Source organism: Sorex araneus, chromosome 10 (assembly GCF_027595985.1).
Source record: "Sorex araneus isolate mSorAra2 chromosome 10, mSorAra2.pri, whole genome shotgun sequence".
Lineage (NCBI taxonomy): Eukaryota > Metazoa > Chordata > Mammalia > Eulipotyphla > Soricidae > Sorex > Sorex araneus.
In genome coordinates, this window is record NC_073311.1 from 55,200,634 (window position 1) to 55,210,320 (window position 9,687).

At 46.1% G+C, this 9,687-nt stretch overlaps 1 non-coding gene across 1 annotated transcript; it reads right to left on the bottom strand.

Moving 5' to 3' along the window:
* Positions 1-206: 206 nt before the first annotated feature.
* LOC129399192 (U6 spliceosomal RNA) lies at positions 207-313 on the bottom strand. The gene has a single exon (XR_008626978.1). It is a non-coding gene; the product is annotated as a U6 spliceosomal RNA (small nuclear RNA).
* Positions 314-9,687: the final 9,374 nt, after the last annotated feature.

Sequence of the window (9,687 nt, forward strand, 5' to 3'; positions counted from 1 at the left end):
AAATAAAGTATAATAGGCAATGAATGGATCCTACCTCAGAGAATGAGATAAATTACACGAACACACATTTTTATGCAGATTGTTTAGGCAGAGTGTTTATGCAGATTATCCATTCATAAAAAAATCATTACACACATATGCATTAGAAAAACATGTGAAGAATATATTAAATACTGTGTCTTTTCCTTTTGAAGCCCCCCCCCCATTAAGATATGGAATGCTTCACAAATTTACGTGTCATCCTTGTGCCAAGGCTGTGTCCATCTTCTCTATTTTGCTCCAATTTTAGTATCTGTGCTGGGGAAGTGAGCACTGAGTGGTTTTCCTAGGAAATATGGAAACATGAGCATTCCTTATTTTATTTTTGCCTTATCCTTGATTTCAAAACTTTTTATCATAAAAGATGATGCTTCTGCAACAAAGAAATGTAAAATTAGAAAACATTGGCGTAAAATTGAAAAAGCTAGAATGTCTCCAACAATGACTGGAACAACCATTAGAGATGTAGGTTGAAGAGTATTGGGCAAGAACCACAGAAGCCACATAGAAAACACATTTGGACTGAAAACAGGAAGCAAACATTTGCAAAATGTCCCTCCTGTTGACACATGCCAGAAACAGAATTATACATCTTGCCTAATAAGCACACTATTTCAAGCACACTAGAATCATTTATAAAAATTGAGTACGCTCTTGATCATAGAACAAGTATTCACAAGCGAGGAGGAATTAACAGCATGTTAATTATATTAATAGCATATTAGTAATTCTGTATTTATGTCAGAACTATTGCAATTATATCAGAATGAAATTACAACCGAATTATTAACAAAAGTAACGAAAAAACTCCTTCAAACATTTATGTACTTTGAAAAATATATTTAAATAATTTGTGGATTTTTGGCCTTATGTGCTTAGATCCAGAGTGAATCCGAGACACAGGCAATAGAGCCTGCCCAGGTGCTCCCAGCTGTGTCTGCCTGGGGAATCTCTTGGTGAAGAGCCAGGTGACTGAGGGATCACGGGGCTCGAGGAAGGCAGTTCAGACCTTCGGGACGGATGATCCCTGGGAACTGCCTCTCGGAAAGCACAACTAAGGTTTCCCCCTGGCCCAAGGCCCTGCCAAAGGGAAACAGTCTCATTCTTTGATCTAACAGGATGCTGCAGGCCAGAGGAAAGGTTGAACAGGGAGCAAGGAAACAGAAATGTAGATACCGCTCTGGGTATCCTTTCTGTTTGTTTTGGACGACAGCCAGCAGTGTCCAGCAGTGTTAAAGGATTACTCCCAGCTCAGTGCTCAGGGCTTGCTCCCAGAGGTGCTCAGGTGATGTTGGCAATTACCTGGGGCTCCTGCAGGAAAATATATGCTCCAGTGGACTGAGCTAGCTTTAGGGCATTTTTTTTAACCTTTTAATACTTTTAATACTTCCAATTAAAAGTTTCTTGTGATGTTTTGCAAGGTGAGTTTTTTAAACTATTATTCGTGAATCACTGTGAGGTATAGTTACAGGCTTACAAAATTTCTTGCTCGCATTTCAGTCATACTATGATCAAGTACCCATCCTAGAGCATCATTTTCAAGATTGATTTGTAGTTGGTTAACAATATGATAGAACTTCAGAGCTTTCCATCTTTCTATGTATACGAGACTCACTGCATCCGCCTCCTAAAAGGACCCTGGTGTATCTTCTCTTAAGTAGTAAGCATTAGCAACAATTTCCAACTGTACCAGAAAAAGAAGTTCTAACAGCCACCAGCATCAGGATCCCTTTCTCACAAATGCAGATTCCTGGTTGCACCAGAATCACTGCAGTGGGGACTGGAGATCTAATTGGTTAGATTAAAGCCCCACTGACATGGGAGATTAATTTGCTGGGACTGTGGGAAAAGTGGCTGGAGTGATAGTACAGTGGTTGGGCGTTCACCTTTCACGAAGCCGACCCGAGTTCGATTCCTCTGCCCCTCTTGGAGATCCCGGCAAGCTACCGAGAGTATCGAGCCCATGTGGCAGAGCCTGGCAAGCTCCCCGTGCGTATTGGATATGCCAAAAACAATAACAATAAGTCTCTCAATGAGAGATGTTACTGGTACCCGCTCGAACAAATCCATGAGCAACGGGATGACAGTGATGACAGTGGGAAAAGCTTGTTGGCAACCCACACTAATTCTTATGAACGAGGATCCGAGAGTTTCCTGTGATACACTGAAACTTCTGTCCATCCATGGCCTCAGCAACTCCGGTTTTCCTTCTCGGAGAGAAGTCACAAATGTCTGTGGGCTGTGGCCAGTAGGGGGTTAGGTTCGAGGGATTGGTGCTAGGTGTCAGAAGGAGAAAGACAAACACCAGATGATCTCACCGAAACGTGAATCTAAAGAAAGCGAACGAACAGATCGAACAAAGCAAGACTCAACATCAAAACTGAGGCCACTTTCGTAGCAGAAGAGATGGGGGAACGAAGGGCAGAGGGCCCACGGGCTGTGGGTGGAGGCGTGCACAAGCCAGGGGGCAGGCTAAGGGACATCTCAAGCAGTGTAAACCTGTTACCTTTAAGACACAGCGTTGCGAGCCAGTGTTATTTCAATAAAACAAAACTTTAGCTCAAGAGGGTTAAGCTTGACCACTAGCTGCAGTATCGCAGTCAGAGCCCGTAGTCTTGCTGCTCTAAATGTGCCCTTTGGAGCAGGCGACATCTGACAACGTCAAAGGTAGGATTTGGGGACAGGAGTCATCCTTTATCCCATTTCCCAGACATTTCTTTTTTTTTTTTTTCCTTGTTGTGGGCTACACCCAGCTGTGTAAACTCCATGCACCTAGGAATCCTGTGGTTCTCTCTCGTCACCTGCGCTCGGTGGTCTCGCGATGCTTCATCACCCGGGACAGTCAGTGCCACGGACGGACAAAGGGGGAAACGAGGGCCAGGCTGGTTGGTGATCAGTTGCCGTTTAGTCCATTCTCCCCACACGCCTGTTCCAGTCTCACTAAGCCCCCCATTCCAGTCTCAGTCTCACAGTGCCCCTCATTCCCGTCTCCTACGGTTTCCCTTGCTCATCTCTCTGTGCTCTGACTCGCCGTCCAGGTCTCTCTCTCTCTCTCTCTCTCTCTCTCTCTCCCCTCCCCCAACTCTCCACATTGGGAGTAGCAACCAGACCCAGGTCAGGAAGCACAATCAACATATGAAAGCCCTCTGCTCAAGGGCGAAATACCACCTAGGGTGTGTTTCTCCTTTCCTTAGTCCAACAATCACTTAATTAACGTCTTAATTGACATCTTAATTCTACTTCTTAATATTAGTTATCTTGTATGGACACAATAAGAGATACATTAAGCTTGTAGGGTGACTTTCTCAGGGACATCTTGCTATAGATCTCAGACTACAGTGCTCAGGCGAGATTAATCTTTCCTAACCCTAGCAGGATCTTAATCTAGTTGTTACTTTTTGCATCATGACAGATTTTGTCCATGAGCATGCTCTTAACTATACTTAAGTATTATGGTGTTTTGGCCTGGCCCATTTTGATGCCAGCGTAGCTCACAGCTTGCTCTGGGTCCATCCAGTTCCTTGTTGGGACCCTGCTTTTGGGGTGCTAGGAAGTAAGGCAACTGAGGCTTAACTTGGGAGAACAGATGCCCCTGAGTGAATATTATTCATAGTCAATTAACTCCCAACTTACAAAAACATAGCATTAGCTGTCTTTCTGTGTTCGTACAAATAGGACATTGCTCTGAATTAACTATGCAAAGGACATAAGGAGAAGAGAAAAGCAATACTTACAAGTTGACAGAGTCTGATCAGGAGATAAAGGACCGGTTGGGGAAGCAGAGCACAAAGAAGAGGTTACAAATACATACAGAGGCATGGGAGTGCCTCGGGAGCACTGTGAGTGGGCGCAACCCAATAAACCTAAGCTCCCCATGGCAAGGCAGAAAGGACAAACCAATGTTACCCTATACCCAGCAATGCTCAGGGCTTGCTCCTGGCTCTGTGCTCAGGGGACACATTGAGTGGGCTCAGGGGTCCCTATGGGGTGCCAGGGGAGTGTTGCCGGGATTGCACTTGGCGTGAGAGGTGGTGCCAGGTGGGGACACGCAGCCTCATGCTTGCAAGCAGGCACCCTGCCACTGAGCGCCCGGAGCCCCAGCCCCGAGTTTCTAAGACCTTTGCTGGTCATGAGGCTCCTCGTGTTCCATTCACTCCTTCTCTCCCTCGTGCTCCTTTCACTCATCTCCACGGACCGTCTGTTCTCTGCTGTATAGGCATGTAGCAGGCGTCCTCAGCCTTCTGCCCGAAGTCCTTTATTTTGCGGAGATTTCTATTTTAATGCACTCAACCAGGTCTTGTACACATATTATTTGTAGTTAAGAGTCATGTTTTTAAAATATATTTTTGAATTGAATCACAGTGAGACACCCAGTATCTCATATTGGGTTTCAGTCATATAATGTCCCAACATCTGTCCCTCCACAGAGCACAGTTCCAACGGACCAATGGACCAATGGACAGAGTTTCCCCCCCACGCCCCCCATCTCTATGAAAGGCACTTTTCTTCTCTCTCTCTCTCTGTCTGTCTCTGTCTCTGTCTCTTTCTCTCTCTCTCTCTCTCTTCTCTCTCTGTCTCTCTCTGCCCCCTTCTCTCCTTTTGGGTATTATTATGGTTTTCAATACAGATACTGAAAGATTATCATGTATATGATGTCTATCCCTTTGCCTACTTTCAACACTCAGTTCTTGTCCAGAGATATCATTTCCAACTATTATTGTCAGACTGGGTGGAGTGATAGCACAGCGGGTAGGGCATTTGGTTTGCACGCGGCCGACCAGGGTTCGATTCCTTTGTCCCTCTTGGAGAGCCCAGCAAGCTACCGAGAGTATCCAACCCTCATGGCAGACCCTGGCAAGCTCCCTGTGGCATATTCGATATGCCAAAAACAGTAACAAAAGGTCTCATAATGGAGACGTTACTGGTGCCCACTCAAGCAAATTGATGAATAATGGTACGACAGTGCTACAGCGCTACATTGTCAGACTGGTCCCTTCTTTATCCTATCTTCCCTCTGTGCCCGCCTCTCTCCCCCGCCACACACACACACACACACACACACACACACACACACACACACACACATATTTGTGGCAAGCTTCATTTCTATGTTTTCCCATTTCTTAATTCAGCTACTAGTTGGTACCCTCTAACGTGCTTGGTTAAGTGCTGGTGGCCCCTCTCTCCCTCTTTGAAGCTTGGCTGGGGCCAGAGCAAGAGTTCAGTGAGGAGAGCATCTGCTTTGCATGCAGCTGGCCTGGGTGTGATCCCTGGCATCACGTATGATCCCCTGATCCCTGATTCCCTTGAGCAGAGCCATGAAAAAGCCTTGCACACGGGAGGGTGTGGCCCCCCAAACAAAATAAAACAAAACCTCGGGGTCTCATCCTAGTACCTCCTAACACCCCGAATCCTGGCAGTGTCCTGACTGACGCCCGAGGAGGAAGTGCTCGCTCCTGCCATTTTAGTTCATCTCCGTGCTGTGACTTTCACTGTCACTGTCATCCCGATGCTCATCGATTTGTTCGAGCGGGCACCAGTAACGTCTCTCATTGAGAGACTTATTGTTACTGTTTTTGGCATATCCAATACACACGGGTAGCTTGCCAGGCTCTGCCATGCAGGCTCAATACTCTTGGTAGCTTGCCGGGCTCTCTGAGAGGGGCGGAGGAATCGAACCCAGGTCAGCCACGTGAAAGGCGAACGCCCAAGCACTGTGCTATCGCTCCATCCTGCTGTGACTTGAACTCGCTCAATTTCGGGCCCTGTCGGCTCATCCTCCTTCTCTGTGATCTCTCCCGCCTTCACAGGGGCAGGAAGGCCCCCGCGCTGGCCCTCTCTGCGTGAGGCTCGAGTCCAGGCGTCAGCTTCGCTCAGTCCTGCGTGCCGAGTGCAATCCCCACAGCCCACAGCTGAGCCAGCCTTCCCCGAGGCCGGGCAGCCAGGGGTGTGCGGGCACCGCAACCACGGTGTGGCCCTGATCACTGTGACGGGGCCAGCAAAGGGAAGGGAAGGAGGAGGATAAATCAAAATCGGAAGGAAGGGAAGGAGGGAGGGAGGGAGGAAGGGAGTGCGGGAGACAGGACACCCAGGGGAACTGTGGAAACAATGGACCTAGAAGGGGGTGGATCAGAAAACTTAGCAGGTCGTGGAAAAGATACTCCTTTGTGTATCCATGGCAAAGCCTGACAATTGTTGTTGTTCTCTTAAGTCATGGAATCATCTTTGTGCCTGTGCGAGGATGTGTAGTAATTATTGTGTCCTCTCTTTTGTTAGTACCATACCCCCTCCCATCTTTGATCAGTTCTTTCCTTTTTTAATTTTTTATTAGAGAATCACTGTGATGTACAGTTACAAACTTATGACTTTTGTGTTTGCATTTCACTCATACAGTGATCGTTTGCCCATCCCTCCACCAGTGCCCATTCCCCTCCACCAATGATCCCAGTATCCCTCTCACCACCCCCAACCCATCCCCCACCACCCCACCCCACCTCTGTGGCAGGGCATTCCCCTTTGTTCTCTCTCCTTTTGGGTGTTGTAGTTTGCAATGGAGGTATTGAGTGGCTTTCCTGTTCGGTCTATAGTCTGCTTTCATTTGATCAGTTCTTGTCTTTGATGTCATCCCTTTTCCATAGCCATATGCAGTGCTGGAAGCTGAATATGCCTTCGCTAAAGGACTTCCTGTGTTCCACGTGCTGGTGCAGCATAAGGTAAGACCACCGGGGATAAGGCTTGGTGGAACCTAAGATTGGTTGTAGCCAAGAAAGTCCTAGAGGACCAAGTGACCCCTGGCTGACTTACAGGTAAGTATATTCTCGTGATGATAAGTTCACATAGTAAAAATTATATCCATTCATGCCATGAGAGTTTCCATGATATTCCCAGGAAATGACCAAACATAGTTAATTATGAGAAGCATCTTAAATCTGGGAAAGCCCCACCTCAAAACCTTCCCTCTTATCTGAATTTTTATGAATTGTATGAATTGACCTCATTTCTAGACCTGAATAACCTAGAAATTCTGGAATATTCCTGCATTCTGACTCCCTGAGTTTGCCCTACTACTGTTTGTATTGTTTGTAAACAAGTAAGTACACAGTATTCTGAGCCTTAATAAACTCTAAGAGACCTCTTTCTAGGCTTTAGTCCTCTGCCTCGGGCTAGAATTCTCCTGGTCGTAGACCAAGGTCTAAAGGCTTTGGTCCTGGCTGGGGACATCCTACAGCAGAAAGAAGAGAGGGAGAGGAAGAGAATTCCAAATTCATGAACAAAGTTTCTGTGATTTGACCCTTCCCTGTCATTCTCAAGGCCTAGCCCTCCCCTCTGTTGGTCGCTCCCAGCTTCAAACTGTGTCTCCCTCAGCGTTACTCAGGTGAGCAAGCGCCAACTGCTTCCACTCACTTTCCATTATTCATGCAGCATTTGTCGTCTCAGCACTGGATTGTCCATCAGATTTGATTTATTCTCAAAGAACTAAAGAAAGTGACACATTGCATTTTTTAAAAATAAAATAAAAATTGTGAGTCATGAGTTAGTCCAAATATTAGAAAATGAGCAGGAGACGTTTGTCACTGGTTCCTCTTCCACAAACACTTTCCACACTGAGGTCGGGTTAATACATTTGATGTCGGTGGACTTCATGGGTGGCTCACGTGAGTGGGGAGGAGAAAGTCACTTTCTACCACCTGGGACCCAAGATTTCTGGGTTCTTATCTCCCTCGCAGAAAGGAATTTCAGGAGTAGGCAAGCAGTGAAGTAAAGCAGATTTTATTTGGAGGTTTTTGAAGGTGTGGAGGGGGAGAAAGTGGGGGAAGGGAAGAGAGAGAGAGAGAGAGAGAGAGAGAGAGAGAGAGAGAGAGAGAGAGAGAGAGAGAGAGAGAGAGAGAGAGAGAGAGAATGGCGGGCTTCTCCAAGGGCAGAGAGAGCCCCTGCACATATCCTGGCTTCAGACATGAAAGCACAGAAGTACACATCTCAAGAGGTGAGATGTGGGCAACACATGTGCTCGGGCACCACATGTATTCGGCCACATGGGCACAAGCAGCACATGGGCTCGGGCAGCATATGTGCTCCCTTCCTTTGTTCTAGGTGGCCATTTTAGGGTTTCTCCAAACGGCCCCCATGTGGGGCATCTACGTAGGTCAAAGTTGCTAAGGAGGGCTGGAGCAATAGCACAGCGAGTAGGACGTTTGCCTTGCACGTGGCAGACCCGGGTTCGATTCCCAGCATCCTACATGGTCCCCTGAGCACCGCCAGGGTAATTCCTGAGTGCAGAGCCAGGAGTAACCCCTGTGCATCGCCAGGTGTGACCCAAAAAGCAAAAAAAAAAAAAAAAAAAATCATTGCTAGGGAGGTTACCAGGGGGTGGTACTGGTGATGGTCTTCTTTGAAATTCCTTTCCTGGCCTTTTGTTCCTGCAGGGGCTTCTTTTGAGTGTTGCTGTAGAGAGGTGAGGGCCTTATCAGGCCTTAGTTCCTGTGTTTCCTGTTTTCTGCTGGGCTGGCTTTTGCCATTGCCTTGGGAGGGGCCTTTCCTGTCTACCTGCCTACATCACAGTAAACAATTTGACACTGGAACAATCTGCACTGCACTGTCGCACTGTCCTCTCATTGTTCATCGATTTGCTCGAATGGGCACCAGTAATGTCTCCATTGTGAGGCTTGTTGTTACTGTTTTTGGCATAGCGAATACACCACGGGTAGCTTGCCAGGCTCTGCCGTGCAGGCGGGATACTCTTGGTAGCTTGCCAGGCTCTCCAAGAGGGACGGAGGAATCGAACCCTGGTCGGCTGTGTGCAAGGCAAATGCCCTACCTGCTGTGCTATCACTCCAGCCCATTATCTAGATTGTCCCAATCTAGACAATGCCAAGTGCAAACCAACTAGGTGATTATTGAAAGCTGCAGAACAAGGTAAATTTTAACTGTTTCATCTGTGCAGTATATGAGTAGGTATAAGTATATCAAGTTTTATATTCTAAAAAATACAGCAAAAAGAGAATGACTTTTTTTGCAATTGGAGAAATGATGTATTGTTACTCCAAATAGGAAACCTTTATGGAAAAAGTGTGAGTTCTAGGCTTGGAATTCTTACTTTCCTAGGCTAGTGGATTTATTACCAGTTAATGGAACAAGGTCATTGTCAGAACACAGCCTCTAGCAGCTGGTTTGCCATCTGTTGGCTGAATAAAAATTAATGGGACTCAAATACAAAAGAAATGATTTGCCACGTCATTCTGATAATTCTTCTTTTTTTCAGTAACAAAAACAAAAGGACTGGGATCATTAAAAACAGTTGCTCACAGACAGACAGAAACACTTTCCTTCGTGCAGTAGGTAGGTTTTTGGGAAAATCCACATTTGTTCCTTTTCCCCCTTGTATAATTAATTGAATCTCATTTTGTTACCAGAAGGGACATTCAGTTTTTAAAAGAATTTCGTTTGACTCCTTTAAAAACACTGATGCTAATTTTTAAGGAAAGAGGATTTTATTCTGCTGCCTTAAAGACATACATAGTTTTTCTACTCCTTTATGGAAAAATATTTTTCTTCAAAGTAACCTTGTAATTAATACGCATGGCTTCGAATGCAAATGCAATCAGTGTTAGTAATGAGAAGTAGGAGAGTGAAACCTTTTCTCCCCTAGAC